Raw genomic sequence first — 22,672 nt, 5'->3', positions numbered from 1 at the left:
ACGTCGACTACGTCCTCCGTTCCCTCCTTCAGGGAACGGTGGGTTGCATACGCAACCAGGACGTTATTATAACACAACAACGTAACACATGCAGGCTACGTTTCTCAACACTGAGAATGAATAAATAAACGCCTGTTTGCAGACTCGCGCTTATTAGTAAATTAATCCACAAATCACAGCACTTTCATAATCAGTAAGCCATAGCGATTTTAATTTTATTTAGATTTATTGTTCATCAATACTTAAGCTTTTTATAATTTGTATGGCTGTATGATGTCTTCATCTTAACTGAGTGACATGAATGACGGAGTATTCTAAGATAACCCATGCGATTGCGATCACTCCGTGTGATAATAGAATCCAGATTAAGATAACTCAATACAATACTTCAACTTTCCACATCCACCCCAGCCCGTTTACCTTCAGGAGTCAGAAGTGCCGTGACTACTGTAGCCTACTGTCCTCGCTCATGAACTCAGTCAGAGGCGGCCGCGGGAGTGGAACCGGGATCGAGCGGGATTCTTTATTGCCGTCGATTTTCAGTCTCTTTTTAATGATAGGCCTTACGCATCTGTCAATCATACCCGCTTGCTATTTGGGGAATGAACCCAGCGCTACGATTGGTCGAATTCCACTTCTTTTGCTGTTGCTTTTTTCTTTTTCTTTCGCAGACACGTCTGTACGCCGGAAATCCGGCGTGGCGCCGGAGCGCTATCAGGCCTGCACATTATTCCAAAGTCACCTTGTCAGTCAGCTCCTCACTCTTGTGATGAATGAAACTGACTCATTTTGCTGATCTGTGCGGCGACTCTCGTTCGGCTCAAGATTTATTAAGCAGACATGTTCAGTTTAATAGTGTCTGTTCTCTAACTGAACTTAATGATTGTATATAAAAAATTTTTTGCTGTTTTACGAGCTCGCAGATGATCGCGTGGATATCGGTGATGCTCGCATGGTCGCAACGTGTAAGAGGAATTACGAGCCGAGCACCTCCCGATAATTTTTAAACATTTTTTAAAAATTCGGGGAGTCTGCCTGTTTTTCACCAGCGTATAGCAGGGTTTCTGCACACTTTTTAAATTCAAATTTAAGGATTTTTAAGACCCGAAGAAATCAAAATAAATACCTTACATTAGGGGTGCGCAATATTGACAAAAATATGTCTCGATATTTTTCAAAGTTTTGTTGATAATAATTAGATGATATTTTACTGATTGTGTTTTTGTGCTGGTACCATGGCTGATTTAGGCCTGTTGTTGACAGCTGACTCACGAAGATATTCATATGTTTCATATTCTATGCAGTGGTGGTCAGTTCACAGCAGTGAGAGAAATTAATATTAGATAAAATTTGTGCAGGACAGTCGTGCCGTGTACCGGCTGCTTTGACGCGATTATCAAGTTAACTGACTCCTGCCGTGCAATATCTCACGACCTCCATAATGAGTGTCCGAACTCGCACCGTGTACGCCCGCCTCAACACAGACTATCGTAGCAAGCCTAGTCAGTTACTAAACTTCTGTTTAAACGACTGTCAAATGACTCATCACACACATCCCTAATTAGACAGACAGACGGATGGATAGATAGTCAACTTCATCAACTTGTCTGTGACAACATCAAGGGCCAGATAAAATAACACATGATTCTGCCAAGAACTGCTAATATAAAAACTTCTCCATGATCCTTTTCCCATTGTCCTTTTAAATGTATTTCTCCATCATTGGACAAGCTATTAATCTGAAATTAGAGGAACAGTATTTTAGTTTAAACACAAAAAAGGTTAACAGTGTATCCCCATGGCTGTTGCAAGTCACACAGGGATTGAAACACTGCACATTATAAAAATTGCATTATACTGGTATGACTATATGTATGTCCTTACCGGTATCTGCTTTTCCTCCAGGCAGTTGAGGGATTTATTAAGGACATTTAGCTCCTCAACAGTTGACGCCTGTCCTTATAGAACAAAAATATGAGATCATTATTTACAAAAACTCAAAAAGAAAGGCAAACTTTAATTACGGAGAACTTTGGTAACAATGCACAGATAATCATGAGTTAATGTATGCCTTATGTAATGTATGACTATTAACTAATTGCAATATGTCATTTTGGTTTTGACATCCACAATATGGATTGCACTATGACATATTACTTAACAATTAGTTACTATTTAAATAATGATACCTTTGCAAATCATAAGCTAATGATTAATTAAAGCAGACAACTAAAGGTCGAAGTACATAGCTTTGACCACTTGTGGTAATGAACACATTAATTTACACTGTTAGTTAATAAAATATATTATTTATGAATTAATACATTATGGCACATTTAATTAATATCAATTAATTCATATATTAGTTAAAATGTTAATATAGACTCTGTATTAGTTGCTGATGCAGTATAATTGTGTCATACATTTACTCATGATTATCTGTGCATTAGTTAAGTATGAATTAATGCATATTAGTGCAAACTTATATGCTTATACGTTAAGGCTTGAAAAAGCCGGAGCAGAGAGTTTGAAGAAGTTTAAAATAGTTTGAAGTTTAAAGTAGTTTGAAGTTTGATAGATGGATTAGGTAGAAAGAAAGAATGGTTCGAAAGAAAACGATAAGTTAGAAAGAAAAGATAGATTAGTTAGATAGATAGAAAGATTGGTTTCAATAAAAGAAAGATTAGTTAGAAAGATTAGTTAGAAAGAAAGAAAGAAAGATAGATTAGTAAGAAAGAAGGAAAGAAAGAAAGAAAGAAAATATATTAGCTAAAAAGAAAATAGATAGATAGATAACTTAGAAAGATATAAAGAAAGATAGACTAGTTAGAAAGAAAGAGAGAAAGAAAGAAAGATAGATAGCTAAGTTAGAAAGTTAGAAAGAAAGAAAGATTAGTTAGAAAGAAAGATGGATTAGTCAGAAAGAAAGAAAGATCAGAAAGAAAGAAAGATTAGTTAAAAAAGAAAGATTAGTTTAGAAATATTCGTTAGAAAAAGAAAGAAAGATTAGTTAGAAAGAAAGAAACGTTAGAAATAAAGAAAGAAAAATAGAGAGAGAGAGAGAGAGAGAGAGAGAGAGAGAGAGAGACGTTGACGTTTGAATCTCTTTATTTATACAAAAATAAAATATATATATATATATATACACTTTTTTTTAAAGAATATTTTTTCTTTTTCTTTTCTTTTTTTACACTATCAAACAGAAAACATCTCACATTATCACATCAAATTACAAGACACTAAAAAATAATAAAAATACAATTAAATTACATACATATATTGCTACACCACATATTAAAAAACTACCTTCCACTATTTTTTTTTTTTTCCAGGTTTTCAACGGTCACAACATCTCCAACAATTAACTCGCTTTCAATCTGTTTTATCTCTTTTTCTAGTTCAAAAACAGTTTTTTTGATTATAGCATTTGTGTTATATATATAATTTTGACAAAACATTCTAATTTGTGCTTTTCCTATATCCCACCACTGAACAATATCATCATAATTACTTTTTTGTTTTTTCCACTCCATCCAAAAAACATTAAACTTTTCACAAAAAAGTACATCTTGTAACAATTTCACATTAAAATGCCAATAATAGCTATGACTTTGTGACTTCCTTATATTTATTTCAATTATACATAAATGATGATCTGAGAACCCATTTGGACAAATTGTTGATTTTAAAATTCTATTACTTTTACTCTTATTAACATAAAATCGGTCTAATCTGGCAGAACTAATAAGATCATGAGAAACCTTTACCCACGTATACTGCTTAACTGTAGGGTGTTGCTGTCTCCATACATCAACTAAATTACAATTACTAATAACATCATATAAAAATTTTGCAGAAGAGGGATGAGGTTCTTCTCCATTTCTATCTAAAGTAAAATTTTCTGTACAGTTCCAATCACCCCCTAAGACCAACCATACATTTTCATCACAATTTTGCTTTAAAAACTCATTTAACTTTTTAAATATTTGTATCCTCTCTGCTCCAGTATTTGGTGCATAGACATTAATAAATACAAAGACAAAACCGTTTATACTTGCTTGAACAGCCAAAATTCTTCCTCTTTCTATTTCATTAACCAACACATTGGTTATATTAATCGTCTTTGAAAATAAAATAGCAACTCCTCCACTAACATTTGTACCGTGACTCATTTACAAATCACTTCTCCACTCCATTTCCCATTCCACTTCATTTTTCACATCACTATGCGTCTCTTGTACAAATGTAACATCAATATTCTTATTTTGTATGTATTCATTTAAACATGCTCTTTTCCTGCTATCTCTACCCCCATTGATATTAATGGATCCTATTCTAAGGCTCTCCATGAAAAAAGAGGACAGAAAAAGGAAAAAAAGAGATAAGACAAAAAATGATAGATAGTTCACCACTTGTGCTTCCTTCATAAGTAAACTATAAAGAGTTTTCAAGAACTTTTTCTTTTCTCAGATTCGTTACCATTTTTTTCAATCTGAATCTTTTTTTTCTACTTAACTCTTCATAACCGACAGTCTTTTGTATCTTGATCACTGAAGCCAAAAACTTCTTCACATCAGGAAAAAATTCCTTTACTTCTGCTTTTTTCCCAAAGGTTTCATCTAGGAAATCATTAATCTCTTTTACCGTATATAACTGATCCTCATCATAATTGGAGGGAATATCTGACATTTCAGAGAGACAATCATCATCAGCCATCTCTTCAGTCACATCAGTGCTTTCAGAGAGCTGAGACAGAGGTATATTATCGAAACGATTCTCAACAGTGTCTACATCTATATCATACGAACTTCCAAGATGAATTTTTTTGGCATCACTTGTCCCTGCCTCTTCAAAATTCCTCTTTTTTTTCCCTCCATCACAATTTTTATTTTTCCCCTTTTTTTTCCCTGATTCCTTTTCACCCACTTCTTTTTGGCCTATATCTTCAGTTGATTCATTTTGTTCATGAGTACCTGATTCACTCTGTTCTTTGTCGATTTCATTATCTGTGTCTGTTTTTTTACTTTTATCTGCAATTTCTGCTTCACCATCGACCGCCTGTTCAATTACATCTGTTTTGTTGATATCGTCTTCAGCTTGTGTTTTATGCGGGCATTCCATTTTTTTATGCCCGACATTACCACACTTGAAGCATTTCAAATGATTGGTATTTGCATAGATCATATATGATTTGTCTTCATGTTTGACCCGAAATGAGATTTCAAGCGCCGGCGATTCTAAAACCATAAACAGCTGCCGCCTAAAAGACAGCACGTGCTTTAAGGCTTCCTTTTTACACCCGAGTGGAATTAGTGTAATTCCACTTACTATTTTCCCGAACCTCTGCAGTTCGTTTTCAATGCATGAATTCGGTATATAAGGTGGACAATTAGAAATGTTTACTCTTGTCGACTGCGATACTAAGGGTGAAACAATAACAAACGCTCCACTTACCCAAACGCCGCTCACGATGAGTTTACTCACAAAACTTTGATCCTTTAAAAACACAACCACAGCCTTGTTCATCCTGGAAGCGGATACAATGTTTTCGAATCCTGTTTGTTCTCCGATCGCAACAAGCACGTCCTCGACTGTTACACTAGCGTCAGGCACACACCTGACTCCATGGCGGAGCGACACCGACGAAACCTCCATCTCAGCCCTCCGCCACGAGGCAAAAAACTTTTACCTAGCAAAACTTTCCCTCAAATGCTATAATATCATAAATAACCCTATAAGTTAATAAAAAAAAAAAATAATAATAATGTGTACAAAAGAAACACAAACTACCCCCAGAAACGCTCCTCTCACCCGTGAGACGCTCACATTTCCCAAACTCCCAGCATGCACAGAGAGAGAGAGAGAGAGAGAGAGAGAGAGAGAGAGAGAGAGAGAGAGAGAGAGAGAGAGAGAGAGAGAGAGAGGCTTAAAAACATATTTATTTGATCATTTATCATATATCATTCCAATATTTCACCCAAAAAAAAAAACTGCAAAAACATAAATAAATTAAAAATAAAATAAAACACAATCCAATCAATACAGATTACAGCCCTTTCATTACATCTTTAAAACCAACATTTCATCCTCCCCAACCTCACACAAAAAACTTCCCACTGACCACAATGCAGAAAAATCCATAATATTATTAACTAATTTGAAATAAGCAAACTCAATTTTAATCCGAGCAGCCACCATCCCCTTCAGAACTCTCTCTGCATCAACTGAACCAGCTCCCAAGATCCTGTTTTTACGTGTCTTCCAAATTGCCATCTTGGCTGTTCCCAAAAAGTAATTTAACAAAACCACTTTTCTTCTATCGCTGACTTTGTACTTTGGACCACTAATAAAAACTTGATAGGAAAATTCCTCACCCATTCTTTCAAAACAAACCTCTAAAAAGTTAAAAAGACCTCCTAACCTCCCACAATGGATAAACAAGTGATCAACCGTTTCCTCCGTTCCACAAAAAGGACATTCCCTCCCTACTTCTGGATTCAGGTGCGCCACGTGTCTGTTCGTAGCTATTATACCATACATCAGTCTCCACTGTAAATCTGCTGTACGCTTCTCAATAGGAGGTTTGTACAGAGATCTCCAGCATCCTCTGAAGCCTGGCCCAAACACTTCTGTCCACCTCCATGTTTTAACTCTTCTCAAAACAGTTTGATGAGACACTTTAACACACACAATGTATAATGCCTTTTTGCCAAGATCTTGAAATAATCCCAACTCTGGAGTTTTAAAGGACACAAAGGAGTCTTCACCCTCCGCCCTCTCCAGTGCAGCAGAGACCCGTATTGCTGGAAACCTGTAGCTCCATCCCTGCGAAGGCGCTCCCAATGCTTCTCTGCAGGCTCCAGGCAGCACTGAGCGCACTTCATCCAGCATCCGACCCACCAGACGTAAAGAACGTAATCCTGTCTTGTGCTGAATTGAAACTGCCGTCATCCACCCATTGTCATCCCTTAGATGTTCGATCTTCGTACACCCCGCTCTGACCAGACAGTTCCTCACACTGCTTGAGGACAAAATGTTTGTTTGTATCAAAGAGTTATGAAACAGGGGTTCTCCCATAATCCAGTCCTGGGGTCGCAAAATCTCTCTGGTCACAGAAAACGTCCTGTTCCACACCTTTAGCATGGACTGGTAAAATGAAGTCAAATGACTCAAATCCAGCTCATTAACTTGCAGTAAAAACAGCTGCTTGTCGTATCCCAGATTCGATGTTCCTCTCAACAGAGCGCATGCCACACCCGTCCACCCTACGTCCTCCTCATACAAAAGTCTCTGCGCTGCCTGCAACCGAAAGGTGTTGATCCTGCTCCTTATTTCGATCAGACCTTGTCCCCCCTCTTGAGTTGGAAGATATAAAGCTGACGCAGGAATCCAATGCTGTCCTGACCAAAAGAACTCCACCAACTTTCTCTGGATACTTTTGACAATGTCATCTGGTGGCTCTAAAACGTTGAGTCTGTGCCATAACATGGAGGCGGCCAGGTTATTTGTAACCAAAACTCTACCCCTATAGGATAGCTCTGGCAATAGCCATTTCCATTTAGACAACTTAGCAGACACCTTCTCCAGCAAACCCTCCCAATTCTTTTTTCTATAGTTTTCTACTCCTAAAAACACTCCGAGAATTTTTATACCTTCTCTTCCCCAATGCAATCCCCCAGGAAGTGGAGGTGGCCCACCATTTCCCCACTGGCCCACAATAAAACCATTACTTTTCCCCCAATTGACCTTAGCTGTAGACGCTTTCTCATAAACATCCAAACTCTCACATAAAATTTGTATATCTTCTTGCTCAGTAACAAAAATAGTTACATCGTCAGCATAAGCCGACACAAAGCATCTCGACTCCCTAGGGTCACCTGGAACTACAAAACCCTTTAAACCATTTCTTAATTTGCATAACAGGGGCTCAATTGCTAGACTATAGAGTTGGCCTGAGAGAGGACACCCTTGTCGAATACCTCTTTTCACCGGCAATGGATAAGTCAAACCATTCCCCATCTTAAGCATTATTGAAGCCCCTTTATACAATAACTTGATCCATGAAATAAAACAATTCCCGAACCCAAAAGACTCCAAGACTTTAAAAATGTACTCATGACCCACCCGATCAAAAGCTTTCTCCTGATCAATAGACAGAAATCCAACATTGCAATTTTCAATAATAGACACATCAATAACATCTCTTATTAAAAACAGATTGTCCATGATTGTACGACCCGGAATACAATAAGTTTGTTCTCCTTTGACCACAATGTGCAAGTATTTTTTTAACCTATTGGCTAAAACTTTTGCCAATATTTTATAGTCCGAGCACATCAAAGAAACAGGGCGCCAATTTTTTAAAAAACCCAGATCTCCATTTTTTGGTAAAAGGGAGATCACAGCCCTCTGACAGCTAGATGGTAACATTCCCTTTTCAAAACATTCACAACAAACTTCATAAAAATCTTCACCTAAAACAGTCCAAAAAGTCTTGTAAAATTCAGCAGGCAAACCATCTATTCCTGGCGCACGCCCTGTGGAGAGCTGCTGAACTGCATCTGAAAGCTCGTTAAGGCTGATCATGGTGTCAAGCTTTTTCTTATCCCCAGGTTGCAACTTTGGAAGTCCTTGTAATAGTTGTGCCATGTTCTCAGAATCACAGTCAGTATGTCCATACAAGTCAGCATAAAAATCCATAGCCATTTTCCTCATTTCTGTCGGATTAGATGTTAAGATTCCATTCTCCTTGCGCAGGTGAAGTATGCGCTTTTGCTGTGCAACTTTCCGCTCCAGATTAAAAAAATAAGAAGTGGGAGAGTCAATGTCCTTGATAGAAGAAATTCTTGCTCGAATTAAAGCGCCCTTCGCTCTTTCCTCTAAGATGGATCTTAATTCAAGTTTCTTATTCCTTAAATCATTAGATACACCCAAAACATTTACATCCATCACATTTTCCATATCAATAATTTCCTTCTCCAACTGCTCAATTTTCTTTTTAACACACACAGTAGTATTGTAGGAAAAATTTTGACAAAAAACCTTTATCTGTGTTTTCCCCACCTCCCACCATTGTGCTATTTTTTCAAAATTACCTTTATTCAACTTCCACAATTTCCAAAAATCACCAAACTTTTCACAAAAAGACCTATCCTGCAGCAACTTAGTGTTGAAATGCCAATAGAACTTGGGGCGTGTTAAAGTAATAATGTTAAAATCTATGATTGCAATATGATGATCCGAAAACCCGGTAGGGAAAATGTTAGCATTAGATACTCTATTCATGCTTGTTTTACTTATATATATTCGATCTAATCTTGCTCCAGTTACATTAGAATCTAGTATTTTAACCCATGTATACTGTCTAATTCTCTTATTCATGTTCCTCCACACATCCATCAAGTCAAACTCATTAATAATATTCTGAAGAGCATTACTAGACGGTGGATGAGACTCCTCTCTGTTCCTGTCTAACAGAAAATTTGTAGTGCAATTCCAATCCCCACCCATTATTATGCAAGAATCATTATCACATTTTCTTAATGCACTCTGCAACTTCCCAAAAACTTCCACACGATCTGAGCCATTGTTTGGAGCATAAACATTTATGAAAATAAATTTTAAGTCATTTATCTCCCCAGCAACCATTAAAACTCTACCCTTTTCTATCTCTTCAGTTGACAAAATTCTCAAGTTCAAATTTTTTGAAAAAAGAATAGCCCCTCCAGCACTCAAGTTTGACCCGTGACTGAAGACGCTCTCCCCCTCCCACCATCTACACCACTCTACTTCATTATTACAATCTGTATGAGTTTCTTGCAAAAAAGAAACATTTACATTCTTAATATTAATTAATTCTGCCACCATTGCTCTCTTGCCCCTGTCTCTCCCTCTGTTAATATTTAAAGAGGCTACCCTTATCATCTCCATAGAAAATATAAAGAGAAAGAAAAGAGAGACAGAAAGAAATAAAGAGTGTAGTAAAGCCATCCTGAGTGATATGCAAACCATTAATTCAATTATTTAAATTTACGTTTTATAGGGGTTTTATCCCTTCTCAGTTTTGCAAGAAACTTTTTTAAACGAAATCTCTTTCTCTGACTGAGTTCATCTTCTCCAACCTTCCTCTGCCAATAACGAACAGAAGTCTCAAACCTCTTCAGATCAGAAAAATGATTACTTACATCAACAGATTTTCCAAAGGTTTCGTCCAGGAATTTGTTTATTTCATCTAGAGAATAAACCTGCTCACAGCTTACTTGCGAAACATCTGACATGTCTGAGAAATCAGACAACCCCCCACCATCATCATCATCATCATCATCACCACCACCACCATTGCCATCATCATCCATTCCCTCATCAACCATTTCTGATTGCACCTTCTTAATCAAAGATACTATCTTTCCTCTTTCCAAAACATCACCTTTCAAACCGCTTACGTCATCATTCGTCTGGCTTGTATTCTCTGAACTCTCCACAGTATCACCCTGCTCAGGCCCCTTTACCACAGTATCACTCTGTCCAGACCCTTGTACCACAGTGCTTCTCTCAACAGCCACATCAGTTACAACATTAACTCTCTTCATTTTTCCCTGTTTTGTCTTACTACCAGAAGCTTCCTCTGTATCTTTTTCATTATTAGTGGATGGATCTTCTACTATCATTCCTTCCTTCAAATTTGAATCCACATTCTGAACCTCATTATTCACCACTGCTGCTTCATTTGGTACACTACTCTTTTGTACTTCATTTTCATTCCTCTTATCTGAAGTATTGCTAGGGCCTGCTTCATTCTCTAGTTCAACTCGATGAGGACAAGACAGCCTGACATGTCCAATACTCCCGCAATCAAAACACCGCATTTCTCCCGTGCTCGCGTACATCATGTACGACTTGCCCTCAAAAACACATCGAAAAGAGATATTCAGCGTCGGTTCTTTTAGAAACATATACACCTGTCGCCTAAATGACAACACATGCTTTAAAGCGGCATTCTTACAACCAAGTGAAACCGTTCTAATTCCACTGGCAAGTTTCCCAAATCGAGAAAGCTCTCGCTCAATGTCGGCATCGGGAATAAAAGTCGGAACGTTGGAAACCGTCACCTTCGTCGTGATTGAAACTAAGGGTTGAACAGAAACAAATGTGCCACTTACCGATATCCCGCTCTCGATCAAACCATGAACCAGATTTTCTTCCTTCAAAAATACCACTACGGCCTTGTTCATCCGAGACGCCGAAATGATATTCTCATGGCCCACGCGCTCTGCCACGTCCAGTAACACATCCTCTACAGGCACACCTGCCTGGGTCACACACCTAATCCCATGCCGGAGCGACAGGCCTGACGCCTGCACACTCGCGTGAGTGTGAGACGCCATCCCTACCTCCGACACGAGACAACTCTCGCGGAAAACAAACTCAGTTTTTTTTTTTTTTTTTTTTTTTTTTTTTTTTATTAAAACTTTTTTTCCTTTTTCAATTAAAATAATCGAATACAAGAAAAAAGCAAGAAATAGTGAAAAATTGAAAAGGTCCTCTCACCTAGATCACCCTCCCATGCATTCCCTTCCCAATTCCCAGAATACACCAGAGAGAGAGAGAGAGAGAGAGAGAGAGAGAGAAGTTAGAAAGAAAGAAACAAAGAGAGAGAGATTAGTTAGAAAGAAAGAAACAAAGAGAGAGAGATTAGTTAGAAAGAAAGAAACAAAGAGAGAGAGATTAGTTAGAAAGAAAGAAACAAAGAGAGAGAGATTAGTTAGAAAGAAAGAAACAAAGAGAGAGAGATTAGTTAGAAAGAAAGAAACAAAGAGAGAGGGATTAGTTAGAAAGAAAGAAACAAAGAGAGAGGGATTAGTTAGAAAGAAAGAAACAAAGAGAGAGGGATTAGTTAGAAAGAAAGAAACAAAGAGAGAGGGATTAGTTAGAAAGAAAGAAACAAAGAGAGAGGGATTAGTTAGAAAGAAAGAAACAAAGAGAGAGGGATTAGTTAGAAAGAAAGAAACAAAGAGAGAGGGATTAGTTAGAAAGAAAGAAACAAAGAGAGAGGGATTAGTTAGAAAGAAAGAAACAAAGAGAGAGGGATTAGTTAGAAAGAAAGAAACAAAGAGAGAGGGATTAGTTAGAAAGAAAGAAACAAAGAGAGAGGGATTAGTTAGAAAGAAAGAAACAAAGAGAGAGGGATTAGTTAGAAAGAAAGAAACAAAGAGAGAGGGATTAGTTAGAAAGAAAGAAACAAAGAGAGAGGGATTAGTTAGAAAGAAAGAAACAAAGAGAGAGGGATTAGTTAGAAAGAAAGAAACAAAGAGAGAGGGATTAGTTAGAAAGAAAGAAACAAAGAGAGAGGGATTAGTTAGAAAGAAAGAAACAAAGAGAGAGGGATTAGTTAGAAAGAAAGAAACAAAGAGAGAGGGATTAGTTAGAAAGAAAGAAACAAAGAGAGAGGGATTAGTTAGAAAGAAAGAAACAAAGAGAGAGGGATTAGTTAGAAAGAAAGAAACAAAGAGAGAGGGATTAGTTAGAAAGAAAGAAACAAAGAGAGAGGGATTAGTTAGAAAGAAAGAAACAAAGAGAGAGGGATTAGTTAGAAAGAAAGAAACAAAGAGAGAGGGATTAGTTAGAAAGAAAGAAACAAAGAGAGAGGGATTAGTTAGAAAGAAAGAAACAAAGAGAGAGGGATTAGTTAGAAAGAAAGAAACAAAGAGAGAGGGATTAGTTAGAAAGAAAGAAACAAAGAGAGAGGGATTAGTTAGAAAGAAAGAAACAAAGAGAGAGGGATTAGTTAGAAAGAAAGAAACTAACTAAAGAAAGAAACAAAGAGAGAGGGATTAGTTAGAAAGAAAGAAACAAAGAGAGAGGGATTAGTTAGAAAGAAAGAAACAAAGAGAGAGGGATTAGTTAGAAAGAAAGAAACAAAGAGAGAGGGATTAGTTAGAAAGAAAGAAACAAAGAGAGAGGGATTAGTTAGAAAGAAAGAAACAAAGAGAGAGGGATTAGTTAGAAAGAAAGAAACAAAGAGAGAGGGATTAGTTAGAAACAAAGAAACAAAGAGAGAGGGATTAGTTAGAAACAAAGAGAGAGGGATTAGTTAGAAAGAAAGAAACAAAGAGAGAGGGATTAGTTAGAAACAAAGAAACAAAGAGAGAGGGATTAGTTAGAAAGAAAGAAACAAAGAGAGAGGGATTAGTTAGAAACAAAGAAACAAAGAGAGAGGGATTAGTTAGAAACAAAGAAACAAAGAGAGAGGGATTAGTTAGAAACAAAGAAACAAAGAGAGAGGGATTAGTTAGAAACAAAGAAAGATAAGATAGAGGGATTAGTTAGAAACAAAGAAAGATAAGATAGATGGATTAGTTAGAAACAAAGAAAGATAAGATAGATGGATTAGTTAGAAACAAAGAAAGATAAGATAGATGGATTAGTTAGAAACAAAGAAAGATAAGATAGATGGATTAGTTAGAAACAAAGAAAGATAAGATAGATGGATTAGTTAGAAACAAAGAAAGATAAGATAGATGGATTAGTTAGAAACAAAGAAAGATAAGATAGATGGATTAGTTAGAAACAAAGAAAGATAAGATAGATGGATTAGTTAGAAACAAAGAAAGATAAGATAGATGGATTAGTTAGAAACAAAGAAAGATAAGATAGATGGATTAGTTAGAAACAAAGAAAGTTAAGATAGATGGATTAGTTAGAAACAAAGAAAGATAAGATAGATGGATTAGTTAGAAACAAAGAAAGATAAGATAGATGGATTAGTTAGAAACAAAGAAAGATAAGATAGATGGATTAGTTAGAAACAAAGAAAGATAAGATAGATGGATTAGTTAGAAACAAAGAAAGATAAGATAGATGGATTAGTTAGAAACAAAGAAAGATAAGATAGATGGATTAGTTAGAAACAAAGAAAGATAAGATAGATGGATTAGTTAGAAACAAAGAAAGATAAGATAGATGGATTAGTTAGAAACAAAGAAAGATAAGATAGATGGATTAGTTAGAAACAAAGAAAGATAAGATAGATGGATTAGTTAGAAACAAAGAAAGATAAGATAGATGGATTAGTTAGAAACAAAGAAAGATAAGATAGATGGATTAGTTAGAAACAAAGAAAGATAAGATAGATGGATTAGTTAGAAACAAAGAAAGATAAGATAGATGGATTAGTTAGAAACAAAGAAAGATAGATGGATTAGTTAGAAACAAAGAAAGATAGATGGATTAGTTAGAAACAAAGAAGGAAAGAAAGAAAGAAGGAAAGAAAGAAAGAAGGAAAGAAAGAAAGAAGGAAAGAAAGAAAGAAGGAAAGAAAGAAAGAAAGAAAGAAAGAAAGAAAGAAAGAAAGAAAGAGATAGGTAGGTAGATAGGTAGGTAGGTAGGAAGATAGATTAGTTAGAAAGAAAGAAAGATGGATTAGTTAGAAAGAAAGAAAGATGGATTAGTTGGAAAGAAAGAAAGAAAGAAGGAAAGAAAGAAAGAAGGAAAGAAAGAAAGAAAGAAAGAAAGAAAGAAAGAGATAGGTAGGTAGATAGGTAGGTAGGTAGGAAGATAGATTAGTTAGAAAGAAAGAAAGATGGATTAGTTAGAAAGAAAGAAAGATGGATTAGTTAGAAAGAAAGAAAGATGGATTAGTTAGAAAGAAAGAAAGAAAGAAAGAAAGAAAGAAAGAGATAGGTAGGTAGATAGGTAGGTAGGTAGGAAGATAGATTAGTTAGAAAGAAAGAAAGATGGATTAGTTAGAAAGAAAGAAAGATGGATTAGTTAGAAAGAAAGAAAGATAGATTAGTTAGAAAGAAAGAAAGATGGATTAGTTAGAAAGAAAGAAAGATGGATTAGTTAGAAAGAAAGGTTAGTTAGAAAGAAAGGAAGATAGATTAGTTAGAAAGAAAGAAAGATTATTTAGAAACAAAGAAAGATAGATAGATTAGTTAGAAAGAAAGAAAGATAGATAGATTAGTTAGAAAGAAAGAAAGATAGATTAGTTAGGTAGAAAGGTTAGTTAGAAAGAAAGAAAGATGGATTAGTTAGAAAGAAAGAAAGATGGATTAGTTAGAAAGAAAGAAAGATGGATTAGTTAGAAAGAAAGAAAGATGGATTAGTTAGAAAGAAAGAAAGATGGATTAGTTAGAAAGAAAGAAAGATGGATTAGTTAGAAAGAAAGAAAGATGGATTAGTTAGAAAGAAAGAAAGATGGATTAGTTAGAAAGAAAGAAAGATGGATTAGTTAGAAAGAAAGAAAGATGGATTAGTTAGAAAGAAAGAAAGATGGATTAGTTAGAAAGAAAGAAAGATGGATTAGTTAGAAAGAAAGAAAGATAGATTAGTTAGAAAGAAAGAAAGATTATTTAGAAACAAAGAAAGATAGATAGATTAGTTAGAAAGAAAAAAAGATAGATAGATTATTTAGAAAGAAAGAAAGATTAGTTAGAAAGAAAGAAAGATAGATTAGTTAGAAAGAAAGAAAGAAAGATTAGTTAGAAAGAAAGAAAGATAGATTAGTTAGAAAGAAAGAAAGATAGATTAGTTAGAAAGAAAGAAAGATGGATTAGTTAGAAAGAAAGAAAGATAGATTAGTTAGAAAGAAAGAAAGATTATTTAGAAACAAAGAAAGATAGATAGATTAGTTAGAAAGAAAAAAAGATAGATAGATTAGTTAGAAAGAAAGAAAGATTAGTTAGAAAGAAAGAAAGATTAGTTAGAAAGAAAGATGGATTTGTTAGAAAGAAAGATGGATTTGTTAGAAAAAAGAAAGAAAGATGGATTTGTTAGAAAAAAGAAAGAAAGATGGATTTGTTAGAAAGAAAGAAAGAATGATGGATTAGCTAGAAAGAAAGAAAGGAAGAAAGAAAGATGGATTAGTTACAAAGAAATAAAGATTAGTTAGAAGGAAAGAAAGAGAACGTCTACGGTTACGTATGTAACCCTCGTTCCCTGAGTAGGGAACGGAGACGTTACGTCGGATGACGACGAATGGGGTTTCGCTTAGAAAGCCTATCAACTTCGAGTATTACAAAACGAGCCAATGGCAAAGAAATGCCATGGGTCTGCGGAATTTGCATGGCGTAACTCCGCCCCACCTCGTGGGTATAAAAGGAGGAAGCCGGCAGCAAGCAGATATGTTTCTTCGCTGAGGAGCCAAGACTGAGCTCAGGCGATCCCCGCGGTACAGCGGAAAGTGGCAGGCAGACGTAACGTCTCCGTTCCCTACTCAGGGAACGAGGGTTACATACGTAACCGTAGACGTTCCCTTTCGTTGTCACTCCGAGTTACGTCGGATGACGACGAATGGGGTTACCAGTCTAATCACGCCACCTTCTCAGCTGTCTTCCAGTGCCCTGCGTAAATCGAGATCCCTGTCAGCCTGGACAAAGGACTCCATATAACACAGGAATACCAAGGTACACTGGGAAGCATATCCCAAGCTTAGGGGAAGTATGCAATTAATGCCAGCCCGGAGGGGGGGGACTTAGAGAATACACATATGACCCGAAGGAAGCATATGGAAAACACTGGGGTGTCCAGCCGCAGGTGGAATATTTCAACCCCAGGGGTGGCAAGGTGGCTTGCCAAGGGAAAGACACACGCTCAGAGAGGCTTACAGTGGAAATACACATGTGGGGGTCGCTCAGAGGAGGGACCATGCACACGGGAGGCACCTAGCCGACGCACAGGCAATAGACACTGGCGCCGACGTCAGGAGTGCTGGAGGAGCTCAGGGCTTTCGGAGAAGCTCACCTGAGGAAAGTATCGCACGTATCCAGTCCGTGGAGTGGAATGGCGAGCAAGCGAAGACACCTGAGCGGGTCCGGTACTAGCTGGTTGAAGCGAGTACACGAGAGGACACAGGCTCCACTCGGAGATTATAGAATCTGGCGAATGTGTTAGGTGTCGCCCAGCCTGCAGCTCTGCAGATGTCTGTTAGCGAGGCGCCATGCGCTAGAGCCCAAGAGGACGCCACACTCCGGGTGGAGTGGGCAGTCACACCAAGGGGGCACGGTCGACCTTGCTGCTGGTAAGCCAAAGCAATGGTGTCCACTATCCAGTGAGATAACCTTTGCTTGGAGAGAGCCTTTCCCTTCAGCTTCCCACCATAACAGACAAAGAGCTGGTCTGAGGTCCTGAAACACTGCGTTCTGTCTACATAGGCGCGGAGAGCGCGTACTGGACAGAGCAGTGCCAAGGCTGGGTCTGCCTCCTCCGAGGGCAGCGCTTGCAGGTTCACCACCTGGTCCCGAAAGGGAGTGGTAGGAACCTTGGGCACATATCCAGGCCGGGGTCTCAGGATCACGTGAGAGTAAGCCGGCCCAAATTCTAGGCACGCTTCGTCAACGGAGAATGCGTGCAGGTCCCCAACTCTCTTGATGGAGGCCAGTGCAACCAGGAGCGCTGTCTTCATAGACAGGAACTTAAGCTCGACTGATTGCAGGGGCTCAAAGGGAGCACACTTCAGGGCAGTTAGAACCACTGAGAGGTCCCAAGAGGGAACGAGAGGAGGACGAGGAGGATTTAGTCTCCTCGCTCCTCTCAGGAACCTGATGATCAGGTCGTGCTTCCCCACCGACTTACCTTCGATGAGGTCATGATGTGCGGCAATGGCGGCAACATAGACCTTCAGGGTGGAGGGAGACAGCCTTCGCTCCAGCCCCTGTTGAAGGAAGGAAAGCAAAACACTGATCGAGCATCTCCGGGGGTCTTCTCGGTGAGAAGAGCACCAGTTGACGAAGAGGTTCCACTTCAACGCATAGACGTGTCTAGTGGACGACGCTCTAGCGGAAGTGATGGTAGCCACCACCGCTGGTGGTAGGGTACTCAACCCTGCCTCGTCCCATCCAGGAGCCACACGTGGAGGTTCCAAAGATCGGGACGAGGGTGCCATAGGGTGCCCCGTCCCTGAGAAAGAAGGTTCTTCCTCAGAGGGATCGGCCAGGGAGGTGCTGTCGCGAGGAGTACTAGTTCGGGGAACCAGGTCCGGTTGGGCCAGTAAGGGGCAACCAGAATGACCTGCTCCTCGTCCTCCCTGACCTTGCGCAAAGTGTGCGCAAGAAGGCTCACTGGGGGAAACGCATACTTGCGGCCCTGCGGCCAGCTGTGCGCCAGAGCATCCGTGCCGAGCGTGCCCTCGGTCAGGGAATAGAACTGGGCGCAATGGGTCGAGTCGTGAGAGGCAAACAGATCTATCTGCGCGTCCCCGAACTGGTCCCAAATCAGCTGAACCGACTGGGGATGGAGTCGCCATTCTCCAGGGAGGGGCTGAAGCCGTGAGAGCTCGTCGGCTGCACAGTTCAGCGCTCCGGGAATGAAGATGGCTCGAAGCGACCTCAGATGCTTCTGACTCCATAGGAGGAGGTGGCGAGCGAGTTGTGACATACGGCGGGAGCGTAGACCACCTTGATGGTTGATGTACGCCACAGTGGCGGTATTGTCTGAACGGACTAGTACGTGTTGACCCCTGAGCAACGCCCGGAAGCGGTGCAGGGCAAGGCGTACTGCCAACAACTCGAGGCAATTGACATGCCACAGCCGCTGGGGTCCTGTCCAGGAGCCCGCAGCAGCATGTCCATTGCACATGGCGCCCCAGCCCGTGGTGGAGGCATCTGTTGAGACAACAACATGCCGGGAAGCTCGTGCCAGGGGGACACCGGCCCTGAGAAAACCGAGGTTCGCCCACGGGGTGAAGAACTGACGGCAGGTCGGAGTAACTGGTACTCGGAACATGCCGTGTTGCCATGCCCACCTCGGGACTCGGTCGCGAAGCCAAAGCTGAAGCGGTCTCATATGAAGCAATGCGAGCGGCGTGACCGCGGCTGCAGATGCCATATGCCCCAGGAGCCTCTGAAAAAGTTTCAGTGGAACCGCACTCTTGCCCTAGAATTGTCTTAGGCAAGTCAGCAGTGACTGCGCGCGCTCGCTCGTAAGCTGCGCGGACATGGCGACCGAGTCGATGTCCATACCGAGGAAAGAGATCCTCTGCACGGGGCAAAGTTTGCTCTTCTCCCAGTTGACCCGAAGGCCCAGACGGGCTAGGTGCCGAAGCACTAGGTCCCTGTGTTCGCAAACCTGATCTCGAGAGTGAGCTAGGATCAGCCAGTCGTCGATATAACTCAGGATGCGAACCCCTTGTTCTCGAAGGGGAACAAGGGCCGCCTCGACGACCTTCATGAAGATGCGAGGAGACAGGGCTAGCCCGAAAGGGAGAACCGCGTACTGGTATGCCTGCCCCTCGAAAGCAAACCGGAGGAACGGTCTGTGTCGAGGAAGAATGGAGACATGAAAGTAGGCGTCCTTCAGGTCGATCGCTGCAAACCAATCCTGGGGCCGTATGCATTCGAAAACGCGTTTGGCGGTGAGCATCTTGAACGGCATCCGGTGAAGGGAGCGGTACAGCACGCGCAAGTCCAGGATTGGCCGTAACCCACCGGTCTTCTTGGGGACAATGAAGTAGGGGCTGTAGAAGCCGGACCTCATCTCGGCTGGAGGGACAGTCTCGATTGCACCCTTCGCCAGCAGGGTGGCAATCTCTGCTCTCATGATAGGGGCATTGCCACCAACCAAAGTGGAGCGGACTCCCCTGAAGCGGGGAGGAGACCGTGCGAACTGAATCGCATAGCCGAGCCTGACGGTACGCACGATCCAGTGGGACAGACGGGGAAGCTCTAGCCAGGCTCCCAGGAACTGAACCAACGGGATCATGCGAGCCACAGGCGTCCCCCCGGAGGGGCAGCGAAGCGGAGTAACTGGCCCAGATGTGGACGGCATAGCGGCCCGGAGAGGGGGCACAGTTAGCAACCGCGCCCTGGCAGAGGGGGCCAGGGGAGGACCAGGCTGGTCGTCCCGCGGGGGCCTGCTCTGCCAGGGGTCTGGCGACAGAGGGGGACAGCGGCGAAGCGGTCCGTGGACGGCACGCCATGTCAACCACCTCTGGGACAGAGGGGGACGAGGAGAGCACGGCTTGTGGGCGGCGCTCTGTGACGTCCGAGAACTCTGTGCTCAGAGACGGGAGAATCAGCTCTTTGGAGAATAAGGATTCTTCCCCGGCCCTCCCCGGGGAAAGGAGCGGTCCTGCTACCAACTCCTGGAAAGAACTGAGTCCCATCTCTGAGGAGCCCAACTCAAGAGCGCCGCTTAACCCGGCGTGTAGCGGGGTGCGGGGCTGGAGAGGACTGTGGCGTCCGACCGCGGCCTCCAGAGCCGACCCGGGTGAACGGGCGGGGTGGGAGCCGCGGGGGGGCGCCCTCGGCAGTGGGCAGACGGAGGGATCTGAGCGGACGGCGGGGCCGTCGGGACAGAATCAACCTCAGTCTGCTCCATCGCCGAGGTGCCCGTCTCACGAGCGCCGCTTAACCCGGCGTGTAGCGGGGGGCGGGGCTGGAGAGGGCTGTGGCGTCCGCCCGCGGCCCCCAGAGCCGGCCCGTGAACGGGCGGGGTGGGAGCCGCGGGAGGGCGCCTTCGGCGGTGGGCAGACGAGGGATCTGAGCGGACGGCGGGGCCGTCGGGACAGAATCAACCTCACTCTGCTCATGGGCGGCTGAGAGCTGTTGGGCAAGCCCTCAACCGCACCGCCGAAGAGGCCGACCTGGGATATGGGAATGTCGGACAGACGGGTCCGCGCGACATCCAGCACATCAGACAGGTTCAGCCACAGACTGGTGAGCATCACCTGACCCAGGGAGCGTACGGCCACTTTCGTCGCTCAGAGAGCAAGGTCAGTGGCGGCGCGCAGCTCAGTGAAGAGCCCTGGGTCAGTCCCGCCCTCGTGCAGGTCCATGAGCATCTGGGTCAGGTGGACCAGCAGAATGACCATGGCATGCAGTGAGGCGGCTGCCAGTCCCGTGGTGCTATAGGATCTCGCCACAAGCGTAGACGAAAAACTACAGGCCACGGGCGGGTGCTTAGGATTGCGCCGAGAAGAAGCACTCTGAGGACACATAGCATCGCAACAGAGCGTTCAGCCGGGGGAACCCCAGTGTACCCATGGGCAGCGGCCCCATCGAGGGGAGGAAAGGCGGATGAGATCAGCGAGCGGTCCCGAGAAGACAAGGGGGTCTTCTTGGACTTCGAGATCTCATCATGCACGTCCGGGAAGAGAGGTATTGGGGTTTGCCGTGGACGAGGGTCGGCGGCCTTACCCAAAACCCATCGTCCCAGGAAAGCATGGTCGTCATCTCCGGATCAGACTCAGGCACAGCCGTATGCACACCGGAAGGTGGCAGCTGTGATGAGCCCTCACTTCCAGAAGACTCAAACCCACCTAGTGATGCTGCAACAGACATGGCATCTTCCTCTGTAGCTTCAACTGAAACACGCGGGCCACCAGAGGGTAGACTCGCGGGAATCAGCAGTTCACTAGCGGGCACCGTCATTGAAGAGGGGGGCTGGGGACACGGACACATAGTCGGCGCCTAGATCCAGACCGTAACCCTCAGGTCACCCTGGCCACCAGCCGAAGATCGGGGGGTGGATGAGGGGACTCTCACTCTTGCGAGTTCACCGAGTCTCGACCTATATATGACGCGATGATCACGTTCCCAGCGAGAACATGAGTCACCCACGAGCGCTGTTCAAGCATGATCAAAGCCCAAACACACTAGACAGCGCTCGTGCCCATCAGAGTCCGATACCAGTCCGCTGCAACCAGAAATGCACGGGCGAGCCGTCTTTAAAAAGACGTGCCACGTGTAAGCTCTTTTAGTGAGAGAAAACTCAAGTGTTGAAGCACCCGGGGAGAAACGCACCGACTGGCAGACCACTGCAACAGATCAGCAGGAAGCACGCTCTCGCCGTAGATCGCCGTCACACCAACACTCGAGGTACTCGTTTGTAAAGCTGACAATTCAGAGATGGCTTGTGGAGAGAAGAATACACTTGGCTCCGAAGCGAAAACATATCTGCTTGCTGCCGGCTTCCTCCTTTTATACCCACGAGGTGGGGCGGAGTTACGCCATGCAAATTCCGCAGACCCATGGCATTTCTTTGCCATTGGCTCGTTTTGTAATACTCGAAGTTGATAGGCTTTCTAAGCGAAACCCCATTCGTCGTCATCCGACGTAACTCGGAGTGACAACGAAAGGGAAAGAAAGATAGCTTAAGAAAGATTAGTTAAGTTAGAAAGAAAGATGGATAGATTAGTTAGAAAGAAAGATGGATTAGTTAGAAAGAAAGAAAGAATGATGGATTAGTTAGAAAGATAGATTAGTTAGAAAGAAAGAAAGATAGATTAGTTAGAAAGAAAGAAAGATATTAGTTAGAAAGAAAGGTAGATTAGTTAGAAAGAAAGAAAGATAGATAGATTAGTTAGAAAGAAAGAAAGATAGATTAGTTAGATAGAAAGGTTAGTTAGAAAGAAAGAAAGATAGATTAGTTAGAAAGAAATAAAGATTATTTAGAAACAAAGAAAGATAGATAGATTAGTTAGAAAGAAAGAAAGATAGATAGATTAGTTAGAAAGAAAGAAAGATAGATTAGTTAGATAGAAAGGTTAGTTAGAAAGAAAGAAAGATAGATTAGTTAGAAAGAAATAAAGATTATTTAGAAACAAAGAAAGATAGATAGATTAGTTAGAAAGAAAAAAAGATAGATAGATTATTTAGAAAGAAAGAAAGATTAGTTAGAAAGAAAGAAAGATTAGTTAGAAAGAAAGATGGATTTGTTAGAAAGAAAGATGGATTTG

The 22,672-nt window shown here is 41.6% G+C and overlaps 1 long non-coding RNA gene across 1 annotated transcript in view; it reads right to left on the bottom strand.

Moving 5' to 3' along the window:
* The window catches only part of LOC143697019 (uncharacterized), a 130,171-nt gene that overhangs the window by 8,382 nt on the left and 99,117 nt on the right, over window positions 1-22,672 (bottom strand). Inside the window, exons 2-3 of the long non-coding RNA XR_013186129.1 lie at window positions 1,885-1,958; window positions 1,674-1,739 (exon numbers count right to left, since the gene is read on the bottom strand). This is a non-coding gene — a long non-coding RNA (uncharacterized LOC143697019). The remainder of the gene's footprint in view (window positions 1-1,673; window positions 1,740-1,884; window positions 1,959-22,672) is intronic.

The sequence above is a fragment of the Siphateles boraxobius genome, unplaced genomic scaffold, assembly GCF_051911475.1.
Source record: "Siphateles boraxobius isolate OS27281-9 unplaced genomic scaffold, OSU_SipBor_1 31, whole genome shotgun sequence".
Classification (NCBI taxonomy): Eukaryota; Metazoa; Chordata; class Actinopteri; order Cypriniformes; family Leuciscidae; genus Siphateles; species Siphateles boraxobius.
The sequence above is the reverse complement of the archived record's forward strand: the minus strand, read 5'-3'. Positions and strand labels throughout refer to the sequence as shown.